General features: G+C 41.6%; 2 long non-coding RNA genes across 3 annotated transcripts in view; both read right to left on the bottom strand.

Annotated features, from left to right (window-relative positions):
* The window catches only part of LOC307223853, a 39,760-nt gene extending 37,627 nt beyond the window's left edge, over positions 1 to 2,133 (bottom strand). For both annotated transcript variants that reach the window (XR_013842302.1, XR_013842303.1), the window contains exon 1: positions 1,972 to 2,133. This is a non-coding gene — a long non-coding RNA (uncharacterized lncRNA). The remainder of the gene's footprint in view (positions 1 to 1,971) is intronic.
* The window catches only part of LOC307223524, a 285,323-nt gene that overhangs the window by 162,647 nt on the left and 101,127 nt on the right, over positions 1 to 21,549 (bottom strand). The window lies entirely within an intron of this gene.

Below are 21,549 nucleotides of genomic sequence, written 5' to 3'. Positions count from 1 at the left end.
TATGCATGTGTGGGGCATGACCTTGATTAAGAGCCAGATGCCAGGACAGCCTGGCTGGCTCTAATAAAACCTGTGAACCATATAAGTAGCTAGATCTGAGGTTAATTTTTTTTCTGATGTTTTTAAACCATTGAAAGGTATTGCAATTAATTTCACATCTCCCTAAAGTGAATTTACTAGAAACCTGCATACATTCCAGGATCCAAAACACTGAATGGGTTGTTTGTGTTCAGTATGGCTTCAGGGGATTCCCTTTTGACCAACTTACCCACAGAAGCCACTTGAGACTCCAGTGACAAGTTGGAATGCAGGAGTAATCCCAGTCCTGTTACTTCAGGGGAAGTGCCACTCCTCCCAGAACAGGCTGCACACCTAATTTCTGGACACAGAAGCAACCCACCCACACCACTTCCATCTTATCAGGATTCAGCCTCAGTTTATTGGCCCCTATTCAGTCCATCACTACCTCCGGACATCTATTCAACAGGTTCCTTGATTCCTATTCAGTGGAGATAGAGAGCTTGGTGTCATCAACGTACTGATGACACCATGATTCAGATCTTTGAGTGACAGTTCCCAACAGATTCATGTGGATGTTAAATAGTGTAGGAGGCAGAATAGACCCTTGTGGGATGCCCCAGCCCCAAAGCCATGAAGCCAATCAACAATTTCCTAGCAGTTTCCAACAATTCCCAACATTTTTTTCTGGCAGCGACCTTGCAGGTAGGAGTGGAAAGTGTAATGTGGTATATCCAACTCCCATCTTCTTGCCTTACTCCAGAAGAACACCATGGTCAATAGTGTCAAAAGCTACTGAGAGGTCAAGGAGAACCAACAGGGTCTCATTTCCCTGTCTCTTTCCTGATAGTGGCCATTGGGGTGGCAAATACTGTTTTGGTGCCCAAACCTAAAGGTGCTATGTTGCCACCTAACTATTTTATTTTATTTTATTTTATTTTATTTTATTTTATTTTATTTTATTTTATTTCTATAGCACCCTATACCCAAAGGTCTCACTATTTTCCCAGATTAAGGGGAAGCTTCAGGAACAGCCTCCGACGCCATACAAAGAAGTTGCAGTCAGAGTACCATTTCAAACAAATGATCATAAAGTCAATCATTATTTCACTTTGAGACTGCTCATGCCATGATTAATGCCATGTGAACTAATTTTGCATCTGATCTTCCCATTTCACCACCCAGTCAAATGGAAAGCCACCTCTAGAGCATCTTTCCAGGACTAGATCTTATTGTTAATATTGCCCATCTGCATGCAAGTAGTTTCAGTAAATAAACAGCAGTGTCAGCAACAGGAAGTGAGAAAGTGTTGTTGCAAGGAGGGTTTTAAGGGAAGGGATTATTGCCTCTTTCCTTTTCCGGTAATTGCTGTTCTAGGGAAAAAACTACACAGAACGTTTATTTCTTCTTACAACCAAGGGCACCAGATCAGGAAAACAATTGCTCCTTTCCAGTGGTGTGGGGAGAATTTCATATGGCAAGAAGAGGGGCATCCAATATTTGTAGGGGCTTCTGCAAACTTGTTAATTTAGAATACATCCTGATTTCCTTGCACAATGTTTTTGCAGGGGTTAGACTATGCCTAGGTTTTATTGAGCATTCATTCTGATTTGTTTATAGGGTGGTTATACAACAAGGAGCATTTATCCTGCATCCATACAGATTTGCTTGCGGGATATCTACATTTTTTACCATTAATTTTTCATTCATCCCATGCTTTTTCCAGTGCATTTCCCCATCACTTTCCTAACTGCGAAAAGTCATTTTTTAAAAACTGGATTTGTTGCACTAGGGCAAGAGAGCACTTCAATCCACTCTAATTGTGCAAACCTTAAGTTCTGGCATGCACCTGAATTCCTTGTACAGAATAGAGACAGTCTGGGTCATTCACATTGGGAATTTGAGTGGGGAGGATCCTGATATCTTTAAACTGGCCATTGTTTTCCAACACACCTGGGAATCTCTGTGCTGAGGAAAAACGTATAACCTGTAATGATGTGATGAGAAACCTGTGGTCCTCCAGCTCCCATCAGCTCCATCCAAGCATAGTCAATGGTCACTCAAGAAGGTTGGGCAATGCGGTTCAACATCTGGAGGGCCTCGGGTTCCCCATCCCCACTGTAATGTACAGAAAACAATATGAAAATTCAGGGAAACGTTAAAATACAAAGTAATACAATGTGTTGATCCTTGCTTTACTGTCACATATAATCAAATACCGTATTTTTCACTCTATAAGATGCACTTTTCCCCTCCTAAAAAGGAAGGGGAAATGTGTGTGCATCTTATGGAGCGCATGCAGGCTCCATGGCTTCAGCGAAAGCAACGGGAAGCCTCCAGAGCGCAGCGGGAGCTCCCGCTGCACTCCAGGGGCTTCGCATTGCTTTCGCTGAAGCCAGGAGAGCAAGAGGGGTCAGTGCGCACCGATCCCTCTTGCTCTCCTGGCTTCGCTTTGCTGGAGAGGCACTGCACAGCTTTCCCTCTATGCGCAGCGCCCCTTCAGCGAAGCGGGAGGAGAAATGGAAGGGGCTCCATTTCTCCTGCCACTTCGCTGAAGGGGCTCTGCGCAGAGAGGGAGAGAATATTATTTTTCTTGTTCTCCCCCTCTAAAACTAGGTGCGTCTTATGGCCGGGTGCGTTTTATAGAGCGAAAAATACGGTATTTAAAACCAAACAGAGCTAAAATGTTTGAAATGCAATTATCTTTGCACATTGTTTGAGTGAAGGTGATATCCTTAACTGAAGGCAGGAAATGATAAAGGATATCATTATGTTTTTAGAATGCAAGCCCTGAGAGGGTAGGGACTGCCTTGTTTTAAGTGAATGTATGTAAAGCCACCCTGGGAGCCTTTCTTGGCGCTAAATAAATAAATAAAAGTGGGGTATTATATCCTGCTGTGCTTGTCCCTATTCAAGCATTATGTGGCAAGTTAAAGAAATCTTCACCTAAGCTCATTTATCGGAAACCAACAAAGACTGTTCAGTTTTGTGGCAACAACTTGGCATGCTGTGGGTCCTCCAACATGCCTGATCACTTTATGAAGCTTGTCAACTTCCTGTAAATCTTACCCCCCCAGGACTTTATCATGAAGTAGAGCACTGTTGTGGGAGGTGTTTTTCTGTAAAGCGAAGTCATATCTGGCTCCTTTTAGAGGAAGTGTGAGTGCCAATTAACAATGTTGATAAGGGTGATCTTGAAGCAATTGTTTAGTTGGAGTTTCATAAAGCCGTTGATTAGAGAGATGGGTGAATTTTGGTTTCTTTCTGTTCCTCGTTTTTCTCATCTAAAGTTCAGCTATCCACATTTCTTCATCAGTTTGCAATGGAAAAACAAAACAAAACAAAACAAAACAAAACAAAACAAAACAAAACAAAACAAAACAAAACAACAAAGCATAACATAACATAACATAACATAACATAACACAACATACAACATAACAAAACAACAAAACACACAGTAGAGTTGGAAGGGATACTGAGGGTTATCTAGCCCAGGGCTCCATCCTGTATGTGACAGCCCTTTAGATATCTGAAGGTGTCTGTCCTCTCTCCTCTCAGTCTCCTCTTTACCAGGCTAAACACCCAACTTCTTCAACTGCTCCTCATAAAGCTTGGTTGGGAGAATTTCTTCCTTCATGCAGGCTTCCTATGGGCATCTATGGGAAGAACAGGTTGCTGGAACAGATGGACCTTTAGTCTGATCTGATTAATTCTTCTTATTTTATTAACTTGAATTAATGTGGCATTTGTGAAGTAAGGCATAAGAATTTGGCACTAAGGAGGATTTCTTGGGGTTATTTCTGAAATACCATTGCTTACTATGGGTATGCTTGGAAGCTTTTTGGCCAGAACTTATAGTTACACAAACAATTTTGTATGATCACTTTCACCTAAGAAATAAAGGCCACCAGGAGAAATGAATGCTTGGCTTCCGGTCCTGCCTGCATTAATAGAGGCAGCCCCCATGATAGTGAGGGATCGCCGGTGAATGAAAAACAAGGATGAAAAATTCCCCAAGGAACGGGGCAAAGGGCTTCACTCGCAGTTCGTCTTGGTACCTGGCTCTCACTCTGGCATGGAATGTGGGAAGCAGGTAGGCGCTGAGTGGAAAAGCACTTTGCATGGTGAAAACCCTCCTACGCCATCATTAAGAAGCAAAGGTTCTCCGTTTAATTGGATCTTTAATTGGCTTTAAGATCCCGGCGCGTGCTGGAAAAGGGTTGCAACAATATACTGTGGAACATATCGGCTACATGGATCAAAGATTGGAATTGAGATAAGATTTTCTTCAGTGTGGGAGTCAGTTGGGGAGAGGGAAGGCCATGGTTTGTTTATTTTAAGTTTCATTTATATATTTATGGTTCAGCAACCCCTCTCTGGAATGCAAGACAAAAAAAAAATTTACAAGTAAGGAAGGGATGTTGGAGTAATACTAACAAGCAAAAATGGAAACTGCTTGTGATCTGAAATGAAGAAAGGAGGGGGAAGGGGAAGCTCAAGTATGACTATGTTGGAAAGACAGAGTAATTCCCCTCACCTCCGTTTAAATACAACAGACAAGGAAAAAGAGACTGAGATTTGTTTGTGCTACTGACGGAATGTAATCTAAGATAAGGTTTAATTGGGCCATAAATCTCTAGCTGGAATTAAAAAAATTTGGGGGCTGTGATAAGAATGCTGCAGAGATTCTGGGAGTTGGAAAGGAGTGTTAAATCATCAGTGCGTTTGAAAATTACCTATCTTTTCCTAGGCTAAGGGGAAAATGACGAAGTTCTGCTAAATGTTTTACTAGTGAGACAGAATGGTTTCTAACAGACTGTCGCCTGTTCCGAGACACAGATGCAAGGGACGGAGAGATAAGACTTCTGAGAAACTTCAAGATTCAGTTCCGCCCCAAGCTATTATGGGAAAAAACAATAGCAGGGAAGTGAAAGAGACAACACCATATATGGACAGGAGGAATCTCCATGGATATAACAGTTTTCACACACATGGCAGAATAACGATAATAGTTTGAGTTCCTCACTTGAAGCTTTATAAATTTATATATTATAACATCACAAATGGAAATCATTAATTATGTTGTTGTTGACTAAGGGATTATTATTATTATAACTGAAATGTAACTGATATTAATTAAGATTATGGAACACAGTGATACAAGATCGGAAATGCACCCAAACCACCATGTGGGGAGCCACTTTAACTAAGATGTATTAATTGGAAGTTGATTGGCATTTTGATAATTGTATAATTTGGGAATTAATTGGTCATTGTTATAATTTCGCTATTATTGGGAGTATATTGGAAAACTAATTTTAAAAATTACAGAGAAGAAGAAGAAGGAAATAGCAATGCTTGGCTAAAAATGCACCCTGCAAATTAGCAGTTACTTCACAATCCACCGTCCTAATCATGCTAGGTATATCCTGTTCCTGATACAAAGAAATCCCTTTGTTTCTAAAGGAAGAACTTTTCTCTGATCACCCAGATTGCTTATGTTATGAAACCAAGTAATCGTTATGATAACAAAAGCTCCATTTAGTTTCTGAAAGAATAAAAAATTCAATAGGCAGTGTGCGGGAACACACACAATGTGTATATTTACACAGAGACACAATAAGGCTGCCTAAATAAAGCAACGGAGCCCTTAGGCATCTCAAACTAACTTATTTGCTGCAGCATGAACTTCTGTAGGAAATATCTTGCCTTACTAGACACAGGCTATTTGGACGGACACACATACAGCTACTTTTTCTGCCGTAACATTTAACATATTTTTCTGCCTTTGCTCTAATTTATGTTCAGCTTCTTCTGCAAGTAAGAATTCCCCCACCCCCTTGAGTCTTAGGATTGGTTGCTGATACAATTCAAGTGTTTTGACATATTGAGGGGGAGAAAAGGCCCATCATCTCTTTGGCTCCTTTGTTGTGAGTTCTTTTGTTCCCTCCAACCAGCCTCATACACTCAAGATGGATGTCTGTAGGTGGAGGTGTAGCTTGAAGAGAAGTGCAGGGGAGATTGAATTTGTTCAGTGCCTGAGCATCTCTGATAAGGCCATCATTTGCTTCTCTCGTGGAGACAATCTGTCAGTTGTCTGATGCAGACCTTGCTCAGGGCCTGGCTCCTGCCACCCATGGAGAATACACACAATTACTAGGTAAATGCTTTGATACTTCAACCCTTTGGCGTTTCTAGACTGGGAAAAGGAGCCGTCAGGGAACTCTGTCCTTCTGTTGCATCTTTCATGTTTTGTCTCTTTTCTGCCTCACATATTTGTACTCTAAGGTGAATCTCCCCCTCTAGAAAACATTTATTTCAGTTAAACCCCTCAGCCTGTACCTAAATTGCTCTGATTAACAATATAGCCATTTCCTCACAAGGAAATCATCTTCTTCCCTCTCTTCCCTTGCTTCTTCCTATTTCTTTTTCTCCTGGCGGCCAGATGAGAGGAAGTTAATTTTCACTTGAATGATTTTGGGATCAGGCTGAAGGAGCATGGAGCAACATCACTAGCTGCAAAGCCATTGGTTATCTTGTCCATATGCCTTCAATCCCTCCTAATGATGCTGGGAGTTTAGCAATTGCTGGTGCCAGTTCCATTTTACTGCAGTCCAGATGGAAGCTTAATGCTAATAGTGAGGAGGATTTGAATGGGAACCAAGGTTATTCATGACCTGCCCTGCCCCTTCCTGTGGAGCCCTATGGATTTTTGCCATGTGAACCAGACTTCTCTCCCATTCATCCATCACCCTGTTCCTTTTATCCCTTCCATAGAACAATGGCTCAAATTAGTTTACACAGATGTGTGCTTGCGAAAGCCCCTTTGAGCTCTGCCACATTTGGGTCATGCAGCTTGAAGTTTACAGCTTCACAGACTTTTTTTTTTAAATGGGCATCTACTAGGATGAAAGACAACACAGAAGGAATAAATGAAACGTGGAATAATTAGTGCTTTTTGTTGCTGGTTTGTTGTTTATGTTGAGATAAATATTTGATTTCCAGCATTTTAAAATATTCATCATACTGCATAAAAACGGTGAAGAGCATAACAAAATACCCAAGTCATGAATATTAAGCTTTGGCATCGGCAATATTTCATTGCTTTGGTGAACAGCTACTAAATTTAGAAAACGAAACAGCAAAAAGGAGTTAGCCGTTTAAGAATCACTAGATAACTCTTTGTTATTCATGAAGATGAGGAGGAAGATTTACACTTTATGCAGCAAAAATGTTTTTGCTTGTGTAGTGGGATCTGCTGAAGTGAATACCACACAGTGTGATGGGGGAGATGTTTGTGCCTGTGGATATAGAACACATCAGGGAACGATGGGCAATGGCAGCTCCTTGGCATGCAGCTCATTTACCCACATGGATCTTGTCTTCATATTGCATTAATTATCATCGCCCCCAAAAGAAATTAGAAACTGTAGTTTTATGAGGCTTTGGGGCTTACAAACAGAATTCTGACTTTACTATCCTTAGGTAAAGGTAAAGGGACCCCTGACCGTTAGGTCCAGTTGCGGACGACTCTGGGGTTGCGGCGCTCATCTCGCTTTATTGGCCGAGGGAGCCGGCGTACAGCTTCCAGGTCACGTGGCTGGCATGACTAAGCCACTTCTGGCGAACCAGAGCAGGGCACGGAAACGGTACCTATTTATCTACTTGCACTTTGAGGTGCTTTCGAACTGCTAGGTTGGCAGGAGCAGGGACCGAGCAACAGGCACTCACCCCACCGCGGGGATTCGAACTGCTGACCTTCTGATCGGCAAGCCCTAGGCTCTGCGGTTTAACCCACAGTGCCACCTGAGTCCCTATCCTTACAAAACTACAATTCACAGGTACATCATAAACCTTACATTGCATTTAAAGAGATTTGCAGTCCAGCCCTAACAATGTAGTCCTATATATGCCTTCTTGGAAATAAATTCCAGGACAGGCTTACCTCTATTTTTGGTCATTCTGCTCTAATTATGTTCCTGCCTCTTTATGACCCTGCACCAAATGATATCCTTAAGCACAGAATAGCAATAATTCCCAAAGGTCCAACAGTAATGCTTCATTGCATCTGGGCTATATTTTTATCCAGCCCTGTTATCCCAGCTATGTTTGGTGCCCATTGACTCTAAGCACCAAGGTCAAACACACATACACAAAACCCATCACTTCTGGCAAGCTGGTTTGTGACCCTGTATGTTTCTGATTGGAACAGGCTGGAGGAAAGGAATCACAAGTGGACTGTGCTTCTTATTTCACTCCTGGTGTAAAGTATGGAAAAGTTCCTTTGCATACAGCAGAAATGCGATAAGCAGCAGTTGGATCCACTTGCAGTCCTGTCCCCCCCCAAATTTTGTTGCAATGAGCAAAGATATCCTCTGTCTGTTAGATATTCTGGCCACTAGGCAGCAGCAGCGGGTGATGCATTCCTTGGAGAGTGGATCTGCTGGTCCTGTGGATCCTGCTACCAGCCCTGATTCTGGCTATGTTACCTTGGAAGCTGTTTGACTTCTTTATCCTTTGCCTTGTTCAGTGCTTCACCTAGAACCAGCCAGTTGCTCTGGAGTCTGGACTTACCTCTTTGACCTTTATCCTCTTGGGACCATTTCCCTGATATGTTTTTGCTCTATTATATGTGCACCCTAGAATCATAGAGTTGGAAGAGACCACAAGGGCCATCGAGTCCAACCCCCTAACCCTGAACATCTTCTTGAGATGTCTCTGTAACAACTTGGCCCTATGGAACATGTTCTGCAAATCTACTCATGATCCAGGGTAATCCTGACTACAATGAGCTGCCAGACTTCTTTGAGTGTAAGACTGACATCTTGGACATTCATTAAAAAGGTTGGTTTTCTTCATATACAATATAATGCTATCTGTATGTATATCTATGTGTATATATGTATGAGAAACTACCGAATCCTGGTCTGATATTTAACCAACAGACCCGTCTCTTTTACAGTACAGTAATTTCTCTTGCAACATTACGTAGTAATTTCTTGGATGACCCTTGCATCTTTCCACTTTTCTTGGTATGGTTTCCTTCCAGTGCTTGTCCAAAAAATGTGCTTTTTTCCCTGTTGCATTATTAACAGCTGATGCTACTATTCACATAACCTTTTTCCTGACTTCTGTCTTGTTAGTCAGCCATGTTTTTGACCTCCTGCCCTGACTTTTCCAGGAGGGAAATGTCAATGGACAAACTTGTAACCTGTTTTGGTGACCCTTAAAAATGCTGTTGATTTCCTCCCCTCCCCTTGATAATTTTATAGCTGTTGTCGCTTGGCAAAGTGCAGGGAGCGCAAAGGTGAGTATAATTATGGCTAGAGGCAAATCCTTGAGATGCTGAGCAGGGTCATAGCTCTGACTCGAGCTGGAATTTCAAATGAGGAAAATCTAGTAGTAGAAGGAGCAAAAAGGCAGAGACAGGAGGGGTGTGTGTGTGTGTATTCTAAAGAAACATAACAAAATAATCAAACTTTTCTTTAGAAAACGGTTCACGTGTGACAAATAGTATGTGGTTTTTCTAACACCCTGAAAGCTTCACTGAATGTTTAAATTTGTTCTTGTCTAATAGAGGTTTAAATATCCAATGATTATATGCGTTTCTTTTAAGGCTGCTGCCAGTTCACTTGGAATCAAGATCAGAATAATAATTTGAGGATTCTGATGGCTTTGCTTTCCATAACACTTCCCTGGAGTCTGCTTTAAAGATCTTTCATCAATTTTTCTTAGGCAGGTTTTTTTTTTTGAGACAGATAACATGTGTGGCTGTTTTAGCAATCCCTTTATGGCTCAAAGATTCCCATACATTGCTGTATGATTGTACCCAACTATCAGAAGTCACAGTATTAGACCTTGTATTGTGGCTGAAAGGGGTCCAAATTAATCAGCATTTCAATGCGGGCTAGAAATATGCAATTGGGGAACTGGCTGATCAGTTCAAATCAAGAAGTCCTGGTCTCTCTTTGGGCCCTTGTTGACATGCTATGTAGAAGGCACATCTTGCAGATCTCCAGTATCTGACATAGCAAGTCCGTGTTGCATTGGCTCCATGGCCAATAGTCTAGACTTCCCCAAGTCTTCATTGCCTGCCTACTTTCTTCTCCCATCTTAATTTTTGTCTTGCTCCTTCTTTCTTTGCTTCTCTCCTCATCTGCATTATATATTTAAAGCACTATGATGACACTTTAAACAGTCATGGCTTCCCCCAAAGAATCCTGGGAGCTGGTTAGTTAAGAGTCCTGAGAGTTAAGAGTCCTTTGAGCATCCATACAGCTACCATGTCAATGCTCATTTACATGATATAAAAATCACATCTACATGAAGATAAATATTACTGTGACACCCCCAAACCTTAAAAAAAATATATTATTTGATACACACATGCAAAATGGTTGTAAGCTGAATTATAAGAAGACCAGGAAGACAATTACATCCTCAATCCTTCCTATCTTTCAATATAACATTTACCTAATTAACAGTATGGTTTCTGACTTCTTGAAACTTTCATTCATTATGCAGAGTGCTTGAAGTCAATGTACATGGAATTTTTATTTATAAAGAGAGAAGTTGAATATGTATGAGGTTTAGCACTTTGCTTAATGATAAAAACCATAATAATTGCATCCATGCTATTAACAGAAATGCACATTTACTGTTCTTGTTGCCTTGGGATCAGTATTATTTTTTTTTAAATCTTCCTTACGCATATATTCACAGACAAATACACTGTAAACTGGTTGGCTTATCTAATCAGATGGCAAGATTTGAGTTAGAGCAACAGTATGCTACAAGCTCCTAGACTTGAGGCATGCTTTGTGAATGGAACTACATGTTACACATGACTGTGTTGCGTTCTTCCTCTCTACCGCACTAATATCTCAGAATGCTTAGCCATATCATGATGTGCTATCCTCTTACACTCTCCTATCCCCTCCTGCTGTTTCTAGCAACTGTTATTCAGAAGTATCCTGCTTCCTGCAGTGGAGGCAGGCCATAGCCATTGTGGCTAGTAGTCACTGATAGCCTTAACCTCCATTAATTTGTATAAGCCTCCTTCAAAGCCATCCGGAATGGTGGTCATCAATGCCACACTATGCACTCTGTAAAGAAACACTTTTGTCGGTCCAAAATCTTCCAACATTCAAATTCATTGGATGTCTACGAGTTCTAATGTTATGAGAGTCAGAGACAAACTTCTCCCGATCCACTTTCTCCAGGTCACACATACTTTTATACCCTTCTGTCATGTAGCTTCTTCTTCACTTTTCCTTTTATATTAAAAAAAGCCCCAAATGCTGTAACCTTCTCTCACAGGGTAGTTTCTCCACCCTCTTATTTTTATAATATATGCAAGCTACACCCGTAAAATGGGCAATAACTGGTTTTATTTCTTAGCTTCTGTTATGCAGTTTTTAGTCTGGCATCCATCTTGGCAGCGCTTCTAATCCTGGATAGCTCGATTGGTTAGGGGGTGGTGTTAATAATGCCAAGGTTGCAGGTTTGATCCCCATAAAGGACAGCTAAATATCCCTACATTGCAGGGAGTTGGACTAGATCAGAGCTTTCTAAACTTTTCATGTTGGTGACACACTTTTTAGATGTGCATCATTTCGCAACAGTAATTCAGTTTTACTAGCAAACCAGAGGTTAAACCCTTCCAGCCCTGGAAGGAGCGCTGGGAGCTCGGCACACCTACACACTGCAGCCAAGACACTAACATGTCGCAACACACAGTTTGGAAAGCTCTGGACTAGATGATCCCTTCCAACGCTATGATTCTGTGATCTGAACACAATTATGCCTCAATTATGCTCAGCTGCAACTTTCCCCTCTAGAAACACTTTTTACCTTTGGCCACTAGGTAGCAACCACATAAACAGATCTTTCCATTTGGGTTGCCCTTTTCTGAACCTTTTCCAACTCCACAATATCTTTTTTTTTTTTAGGTTAGGCGATGCAAACCGTATGCAACTTTCATGTGTTTGCATCAAAGGGTTGTACATTAGTACTTAGTATAGTACTAGTACACCACACCCCATGAGTGGTATTCAACATGAGCGATAGCAGCAGCCAGTCTAGGTATGGCAGGTATGCACCATCTGTGCATGTAAGAAAGCTTTTAAGTAACATCACTGCAGAAATTCATCATCTAATCCACTGGGAGGAGGGTAATTCATCATTAAATGTGAACATATAGTTCATGTTGTATTCCTGTTATTCACAGAAAGATTTGACCACTTCTATACACCAGGCATTGGTTGGCAAATAAGTGTAGAGGAGCAGCTATCTGAGGGCTTGACCACGCTTCCTCTTGTGGAAATTAAACTCTAGTTCCCATCTGCAGAGTATGCGGGAGACTGACTAGTTTGACCCTTTTGACCCTTTACTTAGTTCTTTTTTTTTCACCTAGAAAAACCACGCAAGACACTCTCAGTTTAAAGTTTAAATAACATTATAACTTTTACTTAGCGTACTTGCAGTTGCCGATTAAATATACAATGCAGGTAGGTGATACTAAAACATGTTACATAGATTAAACTATTAGAGACTAACTGATACTGACGCTGAGGCAGACAACAGCACAACAGAACATACCTGCTTTCCTGTTAAGACTCTTCTACTAACTGCCATAACTCTACCAACAGCCGTGACTCCCACTGGCATATGACATCACAGAGTTCTACAGTTCTTGCAATTAACCTTTTACATAGGCATTTGGGATCCCACACCTCTTGTCCCACTGCTTCCCCCCATGGAAAACTGCTCTTTAGCACCCAATTGGAGCAAACAGCAATTCAGGTTTTCTCCAGATTGTTGTTTGCTCCAATTTAGCACCAAAGAACAGGTTTTCCCTGGGGAAAAGAGCAGGGCAAGGGGAATCACAGAATCATTGAATTGTAGAGTTGGGAGGGACCCTGTGGGTTATCTAGTCCAACCCCCCACAATGCAGGAATCTCAACTAAAACCACTCAGACATGTGCTTTCTAGGCACAGGACAAGCAGAAGTGTGGACCAGTCCTGATTTGTCTGGGCACTTTTTCTATCTTTTATTTGTGTACGTTTTATATTCTTGTCATTTTGCAAAAGTGTGAGCCAATACAGTGGTACCTCAGGTTACATATGCTTCAGGTTACATACGCTTCAGGTTACAGACTCCGCTAACCCAGAAATAGTGCTTCAGGTTAAGAACTTTGCTTCAGGATGAGAACAGAAATTGTGCTCCAGCGGCCTGGCAGCAGCAGGAGTCCCCATTAGCTAAAGTGGTGCTAGAACAGTTTCAGGTTAAGTACGGACCTCCGGAATGAATTAAGTACTTAACCCAAGGTACCACTGTACTTTGTGATGTGCAAAATGGGTCATAATAAAAGTTACAAATTGTGGGGAGATTTGGTTCCAAAGTTTCACTCTAATCTGGAGATCAGAATGCCGAAACGTATTCCATCATGAAATGTACGCTTTAAAAAAGGCTTTTTGCAAAGTCTAATGACTACATCGTAGCTTTAACCAAACTCTACTAATCAAATATTTTGAGCACTTTAAACTACTGGCATTTTGCAGACTTTACAAAGCGGAGAAATAAAAGCTTTCCCACCAGTTTCATCTTGTTACTGTAATAAGTTTTTCGGTGTTCCTCTCCTGGAGAAATAAATCAAAAGGTTTTTAAAATATGTTCACTGTGTGACTTTCATGCTTTTCTTTCTTGTTGTGAGCTTGCCAAGATGAGTGAATGTTAAAACATACAAAAGAGATCACCATGCTTCTAGCCTCACTTAAGGAAAGCTGTAAAGTAGGTCAATAAAGCATGTTGAGGCAATTATATTGTAATCCAAATCCTGTAAATTCCTGGAAGCAAAACACCGACAGGCATTCACAGCAAATTTATTTTCTTTTAAGGATTGCTGGCTCGTATGATGCCATCGCTCTGAGGATGGGAGTTCTTTTTCCACTCTGCATAGCTGTGGGTTGTTAGCAATTTCATGCTATCTAGAATCGTAAGCGACAATGGAAAGTGACCCCAAACTTTTATCTACCCTAAAGTTAAACTTTAAACGATTCCCCATTTATATATTAAGATTTCTAGGAAACCTCATTGAAAGATCTTGTGGAAATACTATTAAAATTCCATAATAAATCCTATTAGGACTGCAGTCCTAAACACACTTGCCAGGCAATAAGGACCATCAAACGTAATACAATTTCTGATACATAAGAGAGGGTGGTCATGCGTCTTGCTTTAACACAGAACAGTCATGTGTTTGAATGGCAGTCTGTGAATGTAAATGTTTTAGTATCTAGTCAGTTTTTTAGAATTTGCCTGTAAGCCACCTTGGCTGTAGAAGTGGTAGGATGAACATGATTTAATAATAAAAAAAACACCCTAATTATTATGTTTTGTTCTTTGCTGAAGACATAGGTTTTTACAGTCTTTTGAGCAACATGTAATTTTCATCATTCAAAAACATATCATTCTGTGCAGGCATGTCTGTTAGTAGTGCATGCCTTAAGTCCCCCCCCCCCCCCCCCCGATAAAATCCTCTAATTAGAAGTGCAAGTCACTTGTAAAAGCTGAGCTTGGTTTTTACCTGTAAATTTAAATTAAAGTTAATCTCCCCTTATTTCTGCATCATGTGACAGTGTGGGCACAGGGTGTGCCGATGTAACTTGTGTACATCGCAAGTCATGCCACCAAGTAGAACTGGGGGTGGGGCGGCCCCTTAACTGAAAATCTGTGGGTCCCCATGGCCCCACATAGATGGCGCCTATGTGCACGGGAGTAAAAGTGCTGTGATGGGAATAGGGAAGGTGGGCGCTTCTGAGACATTCCAGGGTCTAGCAACTCAACAATTCTGTGATTCTATGATCTCAGCTGCCTTCAAATAGATAGCTGGTACTGTTTTATCTTGATGCTAATAAATTCTCGATGAATGCTCAATAAATAGGTCATCCGGAAGTAACCCAATCTTATTTGTGGAACAAGAGTGCTTTTGCATTTGGAGAATAAAATTTCCTTCAGTATTGCTAATTTTGATATTATGATTGGGTTCTTTATCTCCATGCGTGCTGCTCGATATTGTGGCCATAATCCAACATAAAATTCAACGGCCTTAAGCCGCTGGTTTTAATAGGTTTAACTGTGTCTATGTTTGTTCTGGCTTTTGGTCTCTTTCTCTCGAATGCAGCAGAGAGTATGGCTGTGTAAACCATTGAGTGAATTCAGAAGGCTTGGCATAATTATTTAGCTTTGAGATTGCTGCTGGCGTCGGCTGTCTGCATTACACCTACATTCCATATTAGAGCACAATGGAGTTTCCTAGGGCTATGAAAACTACTGGCACGGTGACATGAGGTCACACACTAGCAAGAAAATGGGTGCTTAAAGAAATGAGTTAAAGACTTCTCAGTAAGAAATATGGCATGTGAACCTTCATATACTGCTTTGCTTCTGTACTCTGTAAAAGAAAGGAGTAAGAATGTAAGAAGTTGCTAATTGGCTTCCCTAAGTTTGTAAAATTAAAAACCGGCAGTGCACACATATGAGAATCAGCATGAGACTCAGTGGAATCCTCTTGCCTGCAGAACCAGAGCTGTATACTATAGTGCACTTGCCATTATCTGCAGTAGATTCAGCCATTTCATTTCTGCCCTGGGGCCTTGGTGTCTAGGATATCTATTATCCATTTGGCCAAGCTTTCATCAGCACCCAGTGGTAGAGAAAAAATGGGAAAACTTGTGGGCTAGTTGATACAAATGCAAAGGATCCTAAGAGATGCCACACCTCTATTGGTAATAATCTCCCAAACAGGATCTTCAGAAACATTGGTTTGCCTTTTAAGGAAGAAGAAGAGAAAATCCTGGGTGTCTAGGTTCAAATGATACCATTTGTAGAATTGTTATGTTCTGTTGTTCATCACAATTTATAGTATACACTAAGCAAGAGTCTCAACATCTTGCCAGAGTAGTTTATAACTTATATTTTCTCTTGAATTTTGCTTATATAGACTTTTTACTAGTCATATTTTTACCTCCTTTTTGTGATTCATAGGGTCCATGGGGATTTGCTTATAAAGCTCACTAGTTGATAATAAGCAAATTGTGCTCATTGAATTTGAATACGAGTGTCCTTTTCTTAAGTCATTAAGAAAGAGAGTGAGCCAAACCACCTCTGTTATATTTCCCTTGGGCACATTACTGCTTAGCATGGTCTTTCCTTAAAATTGGCCTCTTCAGTTTTAAAAATCTATGATAGGACTTCATCTTTTCCCTCTGGATTCCCAAGGCTCTTTAACTGGCTGATGTGAGGTGGTTTATATAAAGGCTTGAAAATGTAAATTAACCATATCTACTGCTGCTCATTCTCCCTTAAGACTTGCTAATTTAAGACTGGGAGATGGTGGAAGGCAGTAGCACTCTTAGACGCAGGATTCTTTTTCCAATACTGAGTCAGCAGAAGTGGCTCACCCTGTCATGAGTAAACTTGGACTCTGGCTCCCCCCCCCCCCCAGAGCACGCTCCTTCTGCAGGTGAGACCAATGGCCCTTCTAGCCTGTGTACAATGACTGCAGAATTTCCAGCAAGGATTCTTTCCCAGCTGTAACTAGAGACGCTGGAGACTGAACCTATTACCTGCTATTACTAGCTTCTGACTACCTGCTGGTACTATTGTTAAGAATGGCATAGTGAATACTTCATCATTAACAATTCCTTTTAAACAATCAAGGAAAGAGGTAGATTTCCAGATCTCATACACGTGTTGTGTTCTTGATAATGGAACTTCTAATATATTCTGAAAAGTTTTACTGTATGCTACTGGGAATCCATATGGTCTGGATCATGATGTTATAGATTTATAGGTGCTGGAATTGAATTAAGGTTTGGGGGTGTCCAAGCTAATTTCTTTGGAGGTAGTAGCTAGACTCATGTGTATTTAAGTTGTTGTGTGATAGTCCCTGTTAACCTTTTAATTAGCATGTGTGATGGCTAATTAAGTCAGACCCTGTGTGCTGGACCATGTGTCAGACATCCTTAATCCTGTGAAATCAACATGGGCTCAAAGGTAATGGAGTCAGCTTAATTTCCTTTGAGGTGAAAGGCTGGGTGGGGGGGGGGTTAGCACAACAAAGCATCAAAGAACTAGGTGTGAGAATGCAGATGAGTGGGCATCTCTCTGTGTTACAAGAGACCAGGGCTTTGATTATCAAAGTGGCATGTGCCTGTTCTCTGGGAAAGGCAAGCTGCAGGGCAGGGGTGCAGCTGCCTTTGGAGGAAGCTGGCGCTGCTTGGGATGTGATTCTCAGAATCTCCTCCCAGTAGGCACAGGTTGTATATATGTGTAAATCAACCATATGTCATAAAGACACCACAGTCTCCACTGTGCCTCACTGTCCAAAAAAGACTCTGGTATCCCTGGAATCTCACACCACTTGGAGATTGGGAAGGTGTGTAACATTATTTTTTTGAAATGCTCCTCTTGACACTATTGTGGAGTTGAATAATCATGCCATCATTCCTTCCAGCTTCACTGCAAATCTGGAAGAAAATGGAGCCTTTGACTAAGAATGATAATGTAGCCCATGTTTTGTTTCCTCTATGTGCTTCCATAAGCCTTCACTTTGCACGTCTAACTTTAGAGTGGGGCTTAAGCACAAGGAGTTAAAATATGCTCAGTATGACAACAAGGCAGAACACCTCAGTAACACCAAGGAAGTGGTTACGAACTCTGGCTCTGTTTTGCAGACAACACTTGTCTAGAAGAGGCTTGCTTGGATCTGCAAAGATCTTCCTGTTTATAGCGCCATCAAAGGCAAAGGCTTCTTAAACTACATGGGACACAGGTGGCGCTGTGGGTTAAAGCCTCAGCGCCTAGGACTTGCCGATCGAAAGGTCGGCGGTTCGAATCCCTGCGGCGGGGTGCGCTCCCGCTGCTCGGTCCCAGCGCCTGCCAACCTAGCAGTTCGAAAGCACCTCCGGGTGCAAGTAGATAAATAGGGACCGCTTACCGGCGGGAAGGTAAACGGCGTTTCCGTGTGCGGCTCTGGCTCGCCAGAGCAGCGATGTCACGCTGGCCACGTGACCCGGAAGTGTCTCCGGACAGCGCTGGCCCCTGGCCTCTTGAGTGAGATGGGCGCACAACCCCAGAGTCTGTCAAGACTGGCCCGTACGGGCAGGGGTACCTTTACCTTTACCTAGCTTGCTCCAGCCTGTAACTGGTAGCCATACCTCCCCTGCCGGCCGCCATAGGGATGTTGTATCAAATCAGTAAACCAGTCCTAAGGATCCAGAGCTGCCAGAACCTATACTGGCACTTGATCCCCACAAGAAAGATGGAGCTTAAAAATAATCAATATCCTACAATAGCCTTTTGACTCTCCATCTGGCTGTGTTTGAAGTTTAGCTGTGTGATTCTTGTTAAGCAGAGAAACTCCATATTTTGTTGTTGCTTCTAAGATGCCTTTGTGACCCAGAAGGAATATGTGGAGATGTCTTTAAAAAAAGAAAAGTCAGAAGGACAACAAAGAGAGGAAATGTACAGCTGAGTAGGGATTCTCTTTCATTTTGTCAACAGAATTTGGATATCCCCTCTGCTTCAGCAGTAATATTATCATATCTCTCCCCCACCCACAAATTCTGGATTTGGATGTGTGAAAGGGCTTGATATACCTATTTGCTCTTTTTTAAAAGCATCATTCATTGAAGATTTGTTTTCTTCTTTCTTACTTCTACCACTGTCCTGAAATAGTCCTGAAGGTTTTCATCAAGCAGTGGTTTAATGGTCTGCTGGATTTTTGTGTTGCTAATTGGTCTTCAATCCATGCTTGTTTCATTCATTTATTTTGATTCAGTCATTTCATTTGGAAGCATAGGTGCCCATGAAAATACACATACTGAATGAAGTTGCCAGGGCAATCATTATGGCAGGTAGTAATTGCCATTTTAAAATTCTGCATAGCTGCTTTGCCCTGTAGAACTACAGTGCAAATACGTGTAAGTTGTAAGCACCTTAATCAAGCTGCCTCCGGCATAATCCTTTCCACTTTTTTCTCAATTAATCATGTAATTTAATATGAACTCAGACCAGGGTGGAGGAAGAAAATGAAGGAAGTTTGTTCTGCATCACCACTCTGCTTATTTGACTGGCTTTTTAGGCCCAGCACGTAGTGAAATCTGTTTGGACTGCAACATGACTACTCCTGTTCCTTACCATGATGGTTAATGCTGTGAGGTGACAGCAATCTGGCAGGCCTTATGGCGGGTTTACTTTGCAGACCATCACTGCAGAGCCCCTGGGTTACAACAGCTGTGTAACCACATCACAGCCCCAACCTAGGTGCTTGTTGCTGTTATATGGCTGCTGGCAGAACATTTTTTAATACTGATTTTATTTATTTTCATGGTACAGAAGATAATTTTTGAGAAAACAGTTGTTATAACAGTAAACAGCAATAAAACTTTAAAAATTGTCCAGTAGCACCTTAGAGACCAACTAAGTTGCATGCACACGAAAGCTTATACCCAGAACAAACTTAGTTGGTCTCTAAGGTGCATGCTGGACAATTTTTTTAAGTTTTATATTTATTTCGACTGCGTTAGACCCAGTGGCGTAGCGTGGGGGGTGCAGGGGGCCCCGGCTGCACCGGGTGCAACATCTGGGGGTTAGGGTTAGGGGGCGCAAATCCATGGGTTAGGGGGCGCAAATTACTTGCCTTGCCCCGGGTGCTGACAACCCACGCTACGCCACTGGTTAGACCAGCACGGCTACCTACCGGAATCTAGTAAACAACAAATAATTTGTGGTGATAAAATTGGACTTTTATCATGCCATGTGTTAAAGTTTCATTTGATTACTCTAAGAGATCATGCCACATTTTCCCATGAATGCAGGGTGGATTCCTGCCACAGTCCGAACAATTTATGTATTCAATAAACATTTGCCATACGTTATAAAGGAATATGGATTGTGTTTGCCCTTTGCCACTCTCACCTGGCATGTTAGTTTCTCAGCCAATGCTATTGACCATACTCTGTTATACCAAGAATCAATGTTCAGCTCATCACCGGTATTCCAACATCTGGCTATCTCCATATGACAACAATCAATAGAAAGGCTAAGAGGTCATCTTTTGGATAATCATGAGCAGACAGAGTCCTAAGCCCAAGTGGTGCTAGTGCAGGGGACATTTCAATTGTTTTGTTGTATATCAAGCTTATTTGTTTGAAGACAGCAGCCCAGAAGGGTTTGATGATGTCACAACACCACCACATATGGAAATATGTAGCTTTGACTACGCATCCCCTCCAACAATTGGGATAGACTTCCTTACATATTTAGGATAGCCTCACCGGTGTATAATGCCAGCTATGCAGAAGTTTTAATGAGGCCTGGCAGAACACTTGAGTAACCAGGTTAAATTGCTTCTCCTGCTAATGAAGCTAATAGAGATCTTGGGTCCAAGATACCAACAAACGTTTCTCCCTACAACATGACAAGGACATATAGCAGCAAGTGTTTGATACAGAGACATTACATCCTCAGCCAGTTTCTTGTAGTTTTCTGACCAAGAGAAAATGATCACTTTCACTTTCCCTGAGCCTGGCCTTGGCTGGGGAGGGCAGGGTATAAATTATTCTTATTCTTATTCTTATTCTTATTCTTATTCTTATTAGTTAGTTGCTCCCTATTGGTGAGGACCAGGTCCAAGGTAGATGATCCTCTTGTTGCTTCTGCCACCTTCTGGGAAACAAAATTGTCAGAAAGGAATGGAGGAATTTGTCGGACATTGCATTCTTGGTAGAGTTTGAGGTCCAACAGATAGCGGGATGGTTGAAGTCTCCCATGACTACTTTTGAATGTTTTATAATCTACCCTGGGGAGGTATCATCCAAGTCTTTGATCTGGCTTGGCAGCCTATAGAAGACACCCATAGTAAGGTCGCTGTAAGGCCATCATCTCATGTCAGCTATCATAAAGCTGTGATGTCAGGATTCAATTTCATCACTCAGCTGCATGCCTTTGATCCTGAGGGTGGCGTATGTGATGGGCTGATGCAATATGACACCATATGTCGCAACCAGGAGTTGGAAATACAGCATTGCCAAATGAAATTATGTCCTCAATGTGAAGTGGTTTGTTTATACACAATCATCTTTGCATTTCCTAAACAGGAGACAATAGACAAATTTTATTGTCACTTTTGTGTTTAGCACTTTTGTGTTTAGCTGTAAGTATGCATACTTCCCTAAAAAAGGCTCTGTACCACTAGCAGTTTGGAGATCCTTTCCACATGACGCAAGCCTATGTCTCAGGAATAATGCATCCACACTGGTGGGACTAATAGCCTGGGTCTTCTATATGCATGCTGCACCAAAGGTCCGTCTGAGTTATGTTCTTCTACCTGCAGCATTTGTCAACATATTTTCTTTGATCTCTGATCTAAAAGGGTCATTGTGACCAACCTGTTCAATTTAGGCTGCAGACCTGGCATATCCTTGTACTGTGATGTGTATTTGCATGTAATAATTCACTGG

The sequence above is a fragment of the Podarcis cretensis genome, assembly GCF_951804945.1.
Source record: "Podarcis cretensis genome assembly, chromosome: 9".
Classification (NCBI taxonomy): domain Eukaryota; kingdom Metazoa; phylum Chordata; class Lepidosauria; order Squamata; family Lacertidae; genus Podarcis; species Podarcis cretensis.
The sequence above is the reverse complement of the archived record's forward strand: the minus strand, read 5'-3'. Positions and strand labels throughout refer to the sequence as shown.